General features: G+C 34.4%; 1 protein-coding gene across 3 annotated transcripts in view; it reads right to left on the minus strand.

The window, feature by feature from the left end:
* LOC149303174 (neurexin-1-like) overlaps window positions 1-14113 on the minus strand; it is a 619545-nt gene that overhangs the window by 50819 nt on the left and 554613 nt on the right. The gene's annotated exons all lie outside the window — the stretch shown is intronic.

Raw genomic sequence — 14113 nt, forward strand, 5'->3', positions numbered from 1 at the left:
GAGGTGCTTGTTTATAAGTATTAGCAGGGATAAAGGCATCAAAAGCAAATCTGAAACATTACAATACACTGAGAAACACACATTTCACAATAGATTCAATGACATTGTTTTTTTTCCTGCTAATTTATCACGTGTATCCTCTTCAAAAAACATATTTCACTTGGAAAAAATCTGTTTTTGAATACTTTGAAGAAAGACTCTGTGAATGCTTAGAGATGTTATTGCCCCAATTACAACAGTAACCATATTTTAAACAATAAATACATGGTCAGTCGGCATACCTTTTCTTCATCATCTAATATACCTTCCTTACTTTAGGACTGACTGATCAAGAATATCTTTTAACCCTTTAGTACTGAAGGATTACCATACAACTCATAACCAAGATAATCCAGTGGGGTAAAATCTTGAGGAAGTCAAACACAAAATTGAAAACAATTATGAAATATACTTTTTCATCAAGTTATTACTTGGGAAAGGACAGAAAAGACAGACAAAGACAACAGCAAAGGACTTTGCAGTTATTTTTATACCATATTCTCATTAAGATGTTCAATAGAGAAGAATTTTGAAATTCTTGAAAAAACGTCAGTGCCCTACTTCTTGGAAACACTACAAACCAAGGGCTTTGTGCTGTCAAATATGACATAAACTACCATAGAGTTTTTGCTTTGTGGGTCAAAAAAAATCATACATTAAAATTAAGTTTTAAACATTGTGAAGAGCTACACAAGTGAAATATGGTTTTATCCAGATAAAAAGCCCACAATGTTTTAATAAAAAAAAAAACAACGCATCCGCTAAATTTGATGGGAAGGTACTTAAGCATTCAGTGGATTTCAATACATGAATACCAGTGTGAATTTGGCCCGTTTTTTCCAAAAATGCAAGTTCCAAGTAAAACCTGGCTTGGGTCCTAGTGACATGAAAAGAAATGCAACCTGAAATTTATCATTTGCGTCCTTTCATTTCCAGACTGATGTCATGAAATTACCATTACAAATGAAGCCCTAGTTGGACGTCTATAGGAGAAGGATTGTGCGTTAATCTGTATGTAAGATTTCTTTCCAGTGCTACTGATATTCCTAAGGGAATAGTTTTGATTGGAATGACAGAACAAGAATGTTAGGTCTCATGCCATTTATTACACATCACTCACGCAATAATTTCTCTCCATTGGGGTTAAGCTTTGATTGAAATATGCTCATGAAATCAAAGGGAAGGGCGAGATAGTGTACTTTCCAAGAGAACATCAGAAAAACTAGATATCCATTAGCATAATTTTTTGTGGTATATAGAATATCATAAATAGCAAACTTTTAATAAAATACTTGACACAAACGAAATTTTAAAAATTACACTAGTAAATACTAAGTGAAAAATTAAGTCAATTTATATGCAACCAAATGATAAGGTAATAGAAACTAATATGGCGATTTTATATCAAAGGAAAAGTATGCTTTGAAATATTGTAAAAGAAACAAAATTGTACTATATATTAACCGATCCCTGGAAAATAATTAACTACGAATAATTGGTTTAATGTCTGTTCCTATAAAGAAAAATATACATGCTCATATTTATGCTGTAAGATTTCATTTAAATAAGGAAGGGTTTTTTAAGACAATATCACTATGCTAACTTTCACCACCTTCACCACCATCTGTTTAATGACGCACACCTATACTATTATTATTCTAAGTACAAACTAACAGAAAAAGCAGTGCTATTAAGAATAATAATAACATGCTCTATTTAACTAGTTGCGGTGATACCTAAGCAAAAAAGAATGAAGCACTGAGGGCCACATACTGACGAGGAGTTCGATATGTTCTTGTTTGAGTACAAGTGATGTAACCAATGTGCTCAGGTTTGGTTATGCTAAAATCCTGGCCTCAATATAAACATCAGATACAATTAACTGTTCTTGGCATTTGCTTACGTACACGTCTGACTACCCTGGAGTACCTCCGTCTCTGCTTTTCTTGGGACAGAGCCTAGCATATGTGGGCTGAGTTACAAAGCATGCCAGCTTTAATGACGATTTATTTAGACATTAAAGTTTGGGGTATTCAGGGCAAAAAATATCTATTCCCTGCATTAAGGGGTTTACAGACTGGTCAAAAGCCATGACAATCAGACCCCAAAGATCACCCAGATATCACTGTTATACAATCTGTTCACTTTGTGCTGTATGTATTCTACTGTGAAAATCCAATCCTGAACATGTCTCTAGAACACAGTTGGCTCCAAAGGGGTTAAAGTAAAAAAATATATATATAACTTTTTTTGTTGTTAAGACGCATGGTGATTTGTTTAAATGTATATCTATGTTTCATCTTAAAAGATGTGTAGTTATTTTGCAAGTGCAGTAGTTGACCAAAATCTCAAATATAAGGAGCGTCTCTGATGTATTGATTGCTTTTTTTTAATGTGAATTGTAATGGGAATAAAATAACCCTAGAAAATTAGACAATGTTCCATGTATTGTTTCAATGTATTTGTTTTTCTGGATTAATCCTAATAAAAAACATCTTTGAAAGGGATTGTGCTTACTTATTATATTATCCATCAAAGAAGTGCACCGCACTAAACAGACAAAAAGCAACACAATGTACAGATTAAACTGTTTGCACTCATTTTGTTTAACTACAATATTTTTGTAAGGCGTATGTGCTGGCAAATGGTTTAACACTCTGGTGATCAGTAGGTTACATAATGCATTGGTTGTCAATCTATTGAGAAACCCACCGGCTTTGGAAGGGTTAAGGCAATATTCATGCACGTCAGTGTTAATATACAAGCAAGCGACAGATGTGCATAAAGCCTAATAGAAGACATATATTTGTTGTCCAGCAGGAATCATCTTGACTGGTAAGGCAATAAGAAAATAAAACCCAATTCTTGTCAAAATTTGTAGCGTGATATTGCTTGCATTCACTGCATTATAAGTAAGTTCATTCCCTCGCTTGCGAAAACAAGGCCCATTTAGAGACTTTCTAATATATGTAACAAGTTATATGGATTGCAACAAAATATAACATCAATATATACGTAGAAGATACATAAGCTAGTAGAAAGAGGTTTTAACCTCAACTTTTTCGGTACCTTTACAATCAATAGGGACTGAAGCAAAAACTGATTGAATTAAATATGAACAACTTTGACCCTCACAGGCACCCAGCTTAGAGATAGTTCCCTAAATTTACCCTCATTATTAGCGTTAAGATTTAACTTTTACCCATTGTTGTCAGCCTGAGAACATCACACCAAGTCAGAACAATAAGTTACAATATAACTTTGTGAAACATATTAAGATTTATCTTAATATGTTTCACAAAGTTATATTGTAACTAGCTCCTTGGCTAGTTATGCGTGATGCCATGTTCTGGGAGGGCGATTAACCCCAGGTATTGACGGGCCGCGTACAGGTGCTCTTATCGTTTTTTCTCAGTTTTTTTTTTTGTTTATTTTTCTTTTTTCTTTTTTTTACACATGATAATGATCGTTATTCCCTATCACACATATGGATTTACATTACAGTCCGGTCATTATGTTTAAGGTGCTTCGCTCCCAGAGTTGAGAGTTCAGTGTTGGTTTCTACTTTTGGTAATAAGTGTCTCCAGGCATTCCGTTGTCCTGGTTTGTTTCTTACTGGCACTTTTTCTGTGACTTTCAGGCTGTTAGCGAAACGATTCTCGTCCATAACTACCATTATCGATTTTATGTTATTGTGATGCTACGTGCTATTTCACAACTCTTATTGCTATGTACGTTACATGATCGCTATCCTCCTCTCGATGCTTATGTATTAACATGGATATTGTTAGATGCTCTTTCTCATGTTTATTTCCTCATGCTGAGAGGTGCTACTATGTGTTAGCCATTGCACGTCCTGGAAGTCTGTTTATGTATATTTTGACTATTGTGCCTTTTCAACAGAAAAAGAAATAAATAAATAAAAATTAAATTAAAAAAAAAAAAAGATTTATCTTAAATTGTGATTCTGCAGAATAGATTAAAAAGTGGTTGCAATATGTTGCCACGGTGCTTTTAAACTTTGACTCAAAATCACTTTTTATACATCCCTCCTCACCCCGACCCCAAACAGATCTATTTTATTTTATGTGGCGTTAAAAATATCTTAGGTATTAAAGTTGAGAGGAATTTGGCTGAAGGCATCTGGCTATCAGACAGGAAGTGTGTGTACGCGGGCCATAAATAAAGTTTTCCAAGGATTCCATTAGCTTGAAAGGCATTCCTAAATTTAATAATAAAAAGATTGGTGCACAGGGTCAATAGTACATAATGAACTTATTAAAACACAGTTTTTTTGTTTACTGGGAAACTAGACGTTGTATCGATCATACCGCGCTAAAGTCTGGGATTAGAATGAAGGGACGACAGCATGTGAGACAGTTACAAGAAAAGTTAGGCTGTTACAGCTTCTTTCTTGGTAAGCAGCACAGCATATTATATGTGAGCCAGGAAAAAAAGTGGGGAAAAGGTTAAACTGTTCAATTCAATCTTTTTGTAAGCCCGACAAAAGAAGTCAATCATTTTTTTTTATCATAACTTATTACTAGAAGGTCAGATTGGACCGCTATAAAGTGCATTTCCTTCATTTGAAAAGTTATTACGCTGCCCTGCTAAAATGCAATTTATTCTTGGTGCGTATAGAATTGCAAAGAGTCATTTCAATGGTTATCATAGGTGGGCATAAAATATGCTATGAAAAGTTACTTCATCTAGCTACATGTAACCATTATATGAAATCCATATTTTCTTTGTTTCATATGTTCATGTTAAGCAGATCTATAATTGCCTTGGGTGCTGCCCTAGGACTGACCTGGCCGCCACCTCCGCCGCTGGTGCACTAGCATCTATCTAGTCTAGTATCCCTGCGCGCCATGACTTAAAGGCGCAAAGATCTCCCTTGTAATTAACCTATTTAACAGCGGGATACCATGGAAGGAATGGTGCCCTCCTGGACTTGCCACTCTAGGCCTTGGACTAGTCACTCTAGGTCAGGATCTAGCTACAGGTAAAACATGAGCATGTCGAATGTGTTTGTTATAATGAGACAGAACTCTTAGAGGGTCTTTTTGGATTCTTCCGTGGCCAAGGAACGATCCAATCAAAACATGCATATGTCTATGTCTATATGTCTTTAATCTCTCCCAAGAAACCTACTCTACATTATACAGACTGCCTGCTAATACCATCTGTTTTTAATTAATGCTGTGTCCTTCTTTGTCCTCGCAAGAAATAAACCTTTATAAAAGACTTCGAATTTGCTTTATCACTGCCCACAGGGAGACTTGAATATTCCTAAAAAAGGGAAGATCTAATTTTTCTACAGCACTCTCACAAAATAAGAGTCTTTTCTAGAAAAACGAGGGACACGATTATTATAGAAATTATATTTTTTCTATAATTATATATATATATATATATATATATATCCCAGTCTCTCTCTTTCAAAAAAGAAATAGAGAAACATTACACTCCAGCTTGTATTTCAGCATGATATCATCCCCAAGGAACTAATTTGTGCATTAATACAATTCTATACTAATAGAATATTAAATATTACCATATGGAAATAACATTTGCAAGTGTTTGCCTATAATTTGAAATAACATAATTATTAAAATTAAAAAATATAGTTTAAAATTTGATGAAATAAGATACATGAAGTTTAATTTTAAACATTAAGATATTTTTTTTTAACGTTAAGACTGCTATGCCAAAAACTTTTAAGAGATTCATATTCGGAAATGTTAAAAACTATTGGGAGCTGCATATTCCTTTCTGGTCCTTACTATCATATCATCAGCAAGTACAGGCTGGAAGCAAGGACTGTATTTGGGGAATATAGTCAGCTAGAAGACTAAGCAATCTTTATTTCACTTTGATGGTTATCTTTAACACTATGGGATCTATTCAATAAAGGCAGAGTTGACAAGGAGAGCTGTGGTTTCAACTTGCCGACTTTGTAATACGTAACAAAGGCCAAACACTGGCAAGGCTCTAGAGAAAAAGAGTTGATATGACCCAGTATAATGGTAATTAGAAGAAATCTCACCGAATTAACTATACATTATACAGGGCCAATCTCTTCCTGCAGCAGAAGCTCACTGGGGAAGACCCTTCATAATATGTATATTAATGTATAATGAAGTCAAGGAGCTGAAACACAACTCTCCTGCTAGATTAATTTTTGGATTTTGCATTTTTACATTAAAACAACTATTATTTTCTTTTTCTACAGAACCTTAGTAGTTTCACAGCAGAAACGGGCACACAACACAGAAACTCTCAACCTATTTTTTTATTGTATTTCTTAAGAAGAGTCATTTAAAAAGAATGAAGGTAAAGTGTACGTAAGAAAAATATGCACATAGAATTATAATGTTTATGTGTGCATATCTGTTCATACATTTTACCTTAACTCGGTTTAAATGAGAGAGGAATGTGCAGCTAAAATATGTTGTAAATGTATGTGCATATTTTATCTTTAATATATTTCACCTTAGTTTCATTAATATGACTATCTCTAAGAAAAATATGTAGTAATAATAGTAAACTTTATTATTAAACGTTATATATTGTTGTATTAAATACAAGGATAAGTATAATTAAATATAAGGATGGCCAGTACTAGCTTTTATAAAATGATTTGTGATTAGGGTCTTTACACAGTATTGAGAATTATATGTGTTGTTTCATTTGAAAACGAATCTAGCCTTTAGTAGCCACACCTGTAAGACTTCAGATTAATGCCTAGAACTGGAAATCCTGTTTTGACACTAGTTCCGAACCTGTCCCGGTCGTATCTCTTTTTATACTATAAATGTTATGCATCGTTAGTCAAAGGTCAACAGCGGCAGAACAATGAGGTGTCTTTTTGGAAGTTGTCTTATAAGCAAAACACCAGAGGCATGAGTACTGATAACAAATGGCATTTCAAGGGAAAATATGTTCCATGTCATAAAAGCAGTGGCAGCCAAAAGAAGCCCATAGCCAAGTGGGGACTTGGACTTTCCTGCTAAGTCGGAGAGTGGCATTTCAATTTGTATATGTATGCCTTCGAGATATTTCACCGTAAAACAGTAATGTGCTTCAAATGGCGATGCTTAAACTTGCACCATTTCTTTGATTGCTTTTGGCAAGGTAAGACGATACTCAATGACAAAACCAGACGTTTGAGGAGATGACAACAGATGGGTGCTTTAGGACTGAACAAATGTTTTCAGCAGTCCTCATCATGAGGCAATGACATTGATCACCCTTTCTCGTTACATTGATGTGTAGTTTAAGTGATGAACGTCCTGTCGGTTTTATTGAAAAATGAAAAAACGAAATTTTTAACATAATCCCAAAGCATCCCTCTTTAAGAGCAATAATGCTTCTTTGGGATCCAAAGGCACATGCCTGCCCATTCTATCAATGCCTCTCTTTTATAGGAGATTGTTGGGTGGTTTATAAATAAAAATATGTAAGTATAATATGTTCTAATATGTTCATCTAAATGTCTTACTCAGTTACACAAATGGCCATCATTTACAAAGGCCTTGTCTCTAGCTTTAACCATACAACCTTGCTTTATGGACCTGTGACATTTTGGCAGGTATGCATTTTGAAAGGTCTCAATCTAAGTTTTTAGTTTGTCCTCAACACTTTCTGTCACCGTTCCTATCATGCTTCTCCACTGTGCCAATCACTCCACTGGCTTCCCATACAGTACCATCCACCCTCCTAACACTCTCAGCCATCACTACTACAGAATGTCAGCACAGTCCGCCAGTTTCCTTCTGTGCCCTGCTTCTTTTAAAAATGGTGCAGCGGGATATGACATCATTCCACACTGTGCTTCCTTAAGATCCGGGATGCCCGGATATGACATCATTCCGCACTGTTCTTCCTTAAAAAGTGGGATGCCAGGATATGACATCATTCCGCACTGTACTTCCTTAAAAAGGAGTGGGAGGGGGAGGCAGGCAGCACTGCCCTGGGTTAGACCTAGGGTAATTACATCACTGTGCACAGTAATTTCAAACCACAAACTATAAATTTCTGCATAATAACTAATTTGCATCAACAAGGACAATTATTTCATGTTAGGACTGAGTCTTATACTTTATAGTAATTGTTCTAGTAACATATATTGCTTGATTGCACAAACATTACCTAAATGCTGCTTACTTAGACAACATTTCAAACTACAAATTATTAATTTTTTTTCATGTCATACATACTATTCTACTTATATTCCATGGTGTTAAAAGAAAATTAAAACTTATTTTTCTTTTTAGCATCTACAACAAATTACCCTGGCTCAGAATCATGGCATTCAAATTATGTATGCAAATAATTTTCATCTGTTAGATCTACTGTGAAGCTGTGAAAAATTTACATCATGGAGAATTCTACTGAGAAGAGCAATTATTCAGTCATTCCACTTGTAGTCAGGTTTAACATACTTTATTCTGTGACTTTCCTACACATCCTTACACTAACTGAAGTCTACTTTCCCCAGGCTTCTTATTCACACCCACTACATCATTATTTTGTACCAACATGCCAGCTGGAACTCAAACATTCCCAAAAATTGTTACCTATCTTAACCACCCACGTAGAACATTCCAAAAATGTAACGAAACTTTCACTACCAGAATATTTTATTCCACTAAACCTTTAATATTTTTAGTTTATTTTTTATGTTTAATATAGAAATATATATAGTGTTAGCTTTTTTCTCAACGTAGAAATTCAGTTTATGTTGGAAATTAAATGCTTTAAAAAAATGTGTCGGTGGGGTAAGAAAGAAAGTATGGGATATAATTGAACATACAAATAAAAAATCCAAATTAAAGCTAAGCATGTCAGGAAACATTATTTTGGATGGTATTACATTGTACAGCACTAGGCAATCTGATAGTGCTATAAAATAAGTAATAATAAACTGTAAAATGTTAACACTTCAGTGCAAAAAGAAGAGGAGGACAACATTATGGTGTATATTCACTAGGGAGAGCTGTGGTTTTAACTCATTATGAAGAGCAAGTCTGTCCAGCAAGAGCAGTCCCTGTGTAATGCATAATGCTATGCTTACAGATACTTTCAACAACCTTGATTTATTTAATTATATATTATACAGGGCCAGTCAAGCTCTTCTTGCAGCAGAATCACACTTGGGTTGGCTCCACATTTGCAGGAAAGCTGTGGTTTCAATGCCCTGAACTAAATATGATGTATAAAGGCCCTTCCTCTGGACATTTCTCTCCAAGAAGGGCTGGACTTGAGTAATGCACAGTTGAAACAAGCAAATAACATCTTGCGGATTTAAATATTATTCATATAGGGTACCCAAGCTACCTTTGGAACAGAAGCTCAGTGGGGTTGGGCGTTCATAATGTAAGATGAAGCCAGTCACATTAAACTGCCATTCCCTGCAAACTCTTCTGTCAGCTCCCTTTTTTTATGAATAAACCCAAAATTATGATCTTTATCCTTCTATTATTATAATGTTGCACAAAGGGATGGGTTTTTAGACAACTAGCTTACTTAAAATGCAACAAGTGCACTGGATGGCTGGACTAAACAGGAAGAATTGCACCTATCTTAAAATGCTGGTTTTGTGATTTTAGGCAGATGTTGCTTAATGATGACTGATCAAGAGTAATGGTTTACAACAAAAAGCGCTGATCGCACAAGATCGTGTGGCATCTAATATAAGCAATTAAAATGACATACTGTAGGTTTTCCCATGATGTGCGTTCATCAGAACAAATGGTGTGGAAGATGGCACAGTATTACTTAAATCACAAATATTTATCATCATTATGTGAAGGATGAATGGGAATGCATACGAAAAAGCTATTAACACTTTCCTAGCTGTAACAGCATGTGTTATAAATGGTCTATAGTACATTAAAATGGCAAAGTTGCCTACACTTAAACTTGGTTCATCTACTTAAACAAAACAGAACCTAGATATTCATAGGCATCTGTCCAAAATAAATACAAATTTGGCATAATACCAAACTAAAGGTCAGTGTCTTTTTTTTTTTATCCAGAATGATGAATGGGTTTTAGTATTCCGGACACAATTGATAAAACAATCTGAAGCATGCTTGATAAATATACTGTATCTGACGTCACAATTTTGCATCCTAGATAAAGCATTAGGGCAATGTGGCACGTGCTAGCTATTCATTGTATTATGAGTGAAAAGACGATTAGAATTCACATTCCCTTAGCATTGCCATTCTGAAAAAAGGAAAAATAAATCCTAGTGTTTTAGAGATCCCTTGTCGCAGGCTAACTGCATGAAGCCAAGAAAACGAGCCTTAATCTGAATTATGCATGTTCTCATTAGCATGTTTCTTGTGATATAGGCATTTTAGCTGTAGACATTGGCAACACTTTGCGGTATTTATCCCATTTATTGTATGTTAATAGAGCTGCATTAAAAGGAGCACAATCTATTCAATATAATGTGTTACATACATTAAAATAATTTTAATAGTTTGTGGAAAAAATGCTGGCACTATTCATTCTATCTATCCATCTATCTATCCATCTATCTATCTATCCCTTGTTGCGGTGACTAAGTAATTAAATCAACAGTTTTGCCTTTTTGGGTAATTGTGTTACGCAGAAGGAAAGAGGATATGTCAATATGCATGTTCTTTCCCAGGATAATTGAATATATAATCTTATTATTTTCTACATGACTATAATTGATGGTTTGATGCATAATAGACAACAGACTTTTTCCTAAGCTAATTAATATTACTGCCTTAACTCCAGGTTGACCCTACTATTTAAGCAAACCAGTTGTTTAGGACACTGAGATGGTAGGGGAGACAACCACGTTTTTCATATGGACAGTTAAGGCGCTAGAACCATAGGGTCGGCCCAAACCATCCAAGTACTGAAACTGACTGCTGATAAATAGTACATAATGCCGCTTTTAATATACCATCTGATGTTTGTGCAGAATTAAATCTTCTTCTAGACAGGATATCTTTGGCCACCTTTTAGACTTATCATTAAATGCTACGTTCATGTTTTTCTACATGAAGAACAAGGTGACCCAATTTTTTTTTTTACCAGCTTTGAATACTGATTTGCCACTTATAAGAACAAGCCAATGATCACCATGTAGAACATATCGAGGTACGAACATAATTTCTTAATATTGTATTGTCTAAGTCTTAAAGATTTCATCAAAAATGGTTCTAACCTACTGTGGAATTTGGAGATTAATTTCTGTAAAAGGATCATAGGTAGTACGGTGAAAATCAAATATATTTTTTGTTTCTCCTTTTCTTCTTTTTACTTCTTAACTCCCACTTATTACATTGGGTTGTTGAAGGAGTGAAAAATACAGAAATCTTTAACGACATGCTGTGTCTTCAAATCCTGCAGGCTGAGGAGCCGAGCTACAAGTGTCTAGGATTAAATTTCATTACATACTTATTGTATGTGTCATTGCTCACTCTTACACAGTTTAAGGCACATTTGTCCATATATACAGTACATTTTAACAGAAAAAAAAGAATTTTTCAGCAAATCGTGCTGTGTTGTTAAATAAAATGCTTGCAACGAATAATATAAACGATTTTGATTTTCATCATTTCAACGCATTGGTAGAACCCTAGATATAGTCTACACGATTTCAGATAACTGAATTATTTATCATTTTAGTTTTCGACATAAGGGATTTGTTGGTAGCCCCAGACGTAGATACATTTTTCACAAATGATGGTAACCATGGATACTTAAAACTGTAGAAGTTCTCAAGTCACAATTAATGTGCTCTTCTCTGAGAGAAACTGGTTCATGTTTTTGTCTAGTTTATATTTTATGAACACTTAAAATGTATTAGACAAGATGAAGCATAGGTTCATCATAAATTGCATACAAGTTGATCTTTTGTCTTTTGGCATCATACAGAAACTAATAAAGCACATTAGTTTTATCATTATGTACTCTTTTGGGAGTATAACAATACTTAGAAAGTATAAGAATGATTTTGAGACTCAATTTTACGCTGTTACAATACAACAGATATGTATTATGTGATTACGCAATGTTATTTTTTTTGAAACAAAAAATATTTTTTAGTATTTTATAATATAAGTGCTAGAGCAATGCATTTTTTTGAAAATATAGCTAAATTAATAAAAGTAATAACCTTCATTATACAATATTTATCTGTTGGGGACAGCTGATATGGTCAGTGAAAAAATGTACTCTGATATTAATTAGAAAATATGAGACAAACATTCAAAAATTAACATAAAAACTAAACATATAAAAAGTGTATGGTAAAAGAAAAGACTGATTAAATGGAGTAGAACTAAGGTATATAGGAAATTATAAATGATTATCTATAATAATATTAATAATTAAGTATTGCCAAATATAAATATAACACATATAAATATAAGATGTAAGAAATTCTTAGAAATTATACGAAACAGGCTAAAATAGCATTTTCAAGAAACATTACTGTAAGAGGCTCTTTCTATGCCTTATTAAAATGGGAAACAGACGCTTGGTCAGAAGAGATTGACTTAGAAGGATGACAGCCCAAGGCTGACAGACAGCAGGCTTCGCTTGAGACATGACAGCAGCTCTATAGAAATGAGAAAACAAATGCTTAGTGTCTCCAAGGCATAAATCCACCCAATGCTTTGCCATGATAAAACCAGGGTAGTCAGGAATAATTCTTCACCACAGCTGCTGCCCCTTTGTGCTTCGCTATTATGGGCAAATTTCATAATTTCTGCCAAAATTTCAAAAATAGTGAATTCTTTGGGGAAAACAAATTATTTCAGGAACTTAAAAATGATTCTCTTGCTCCTCTTAACCATTCAGGTGCAAAAGGGATCATCATTTAAGTATCAATGAAATGAGTCGTGTATCACACTGAAATCCATAGAACGATCTGTTTTTTTTTTACAATAAAGGTTTTAATTAGGTGATTCAACAATGATTACATACTCTGACAAATCTACAAATGGATGGCACAAGTGACTACCATAATTCTGGTACATAATAAAGTAGTATGCATTTCATCAAAATTGTATATTTAATTATGCATATTTCTCTCTTAGAGCGTTAATGTATTTTTGTTTCTTGTGCATCATGTAAAAATGTACACGCGTACAAGAGTCTTGGTTCCTACTTGATGGAACCTCTAGGAAAATGTGTCAGATCTTTATTGAAGGACATAAAGAAGAGAAGAAATGTCAAAATGTTTGTATCTGTAGACATCAACTACATAATAATTGTGCTAACGAGCCTAAGAACTTTAGAATCTCACCTAGTAAATACCTTTTAAAGAAATTCTATATTGTTTTAATGGAAAGCAAAACATGCAATTTATCACTATTCAAGAGAGTCCACCTGTTCTTAAGAACATACCGGGGATTTTTTCAGGTCTGACCGGGGGTCTTCAGGTGAAGCCTCCCTTCCTTGTGTCTCCCTATTTTTCCTTGTGTCAGTTTATTCTTTCACACGGTAGAGAAAGGTGTTTCAACATATCTAATCCCCACCTACTTCACCATACTCCCACCCACTAACTAAAGGCTGTCTGGGTCTAGCCCCACCCATATATGCAGCTATCCCTGCCCCTTCATTGCACTCAGAAGAGGGAGCACTCAGGTAGTCTAACCTGAGAAGTTCCCAGGTATGCCTATTAGTTACTGACAAACTTGCTTAAAATGTCTTCTTGTAGATTTTTATTCCTTTACTCCTTTCCAATGATTTTTATCTCCCTTTGGAATCAGACAAGGGTTCCTACCTACTGCATTCTGGTTCAAAGAGTTAAGAGAGATTTTATCATCAGTATGCCCCATATATTGTCCTTTCTTGGTGTTCCCCTTTGCTCATGTTGTCTTCACTGGGTGTGTTGACAACATAACAAAAAGAACCACTGCATATCATACATTATTGGGATGCAAAACATACTAGAAAATGAAGAAAATGTATTCTCTAAAAAAGTGAATCTTTTTTTGTTTTCTTTGTTTAGTCCTTTTGTCAAAACCTTTCCACGTGTAAGACTAAGATTTATAATTTATACTTTATACTGCTT

This window comes from Sceloporus occidentalis, unplaced genomic scaffold, assembly GCF_023333645.1.
Source record: "Sceloporus occidentalis isolate IW3139 unplaced genomic scaffold, rSceOcc1.0.p SCAF_15, whole genome shotgun sequence".
Taxonomy (NCBI): Eukaryota; Metazoa; Chordata; class Lepidosauria; order Squamata; family Phrynosomatidae; genus Sceloporus; species Sceloporus occidentalis.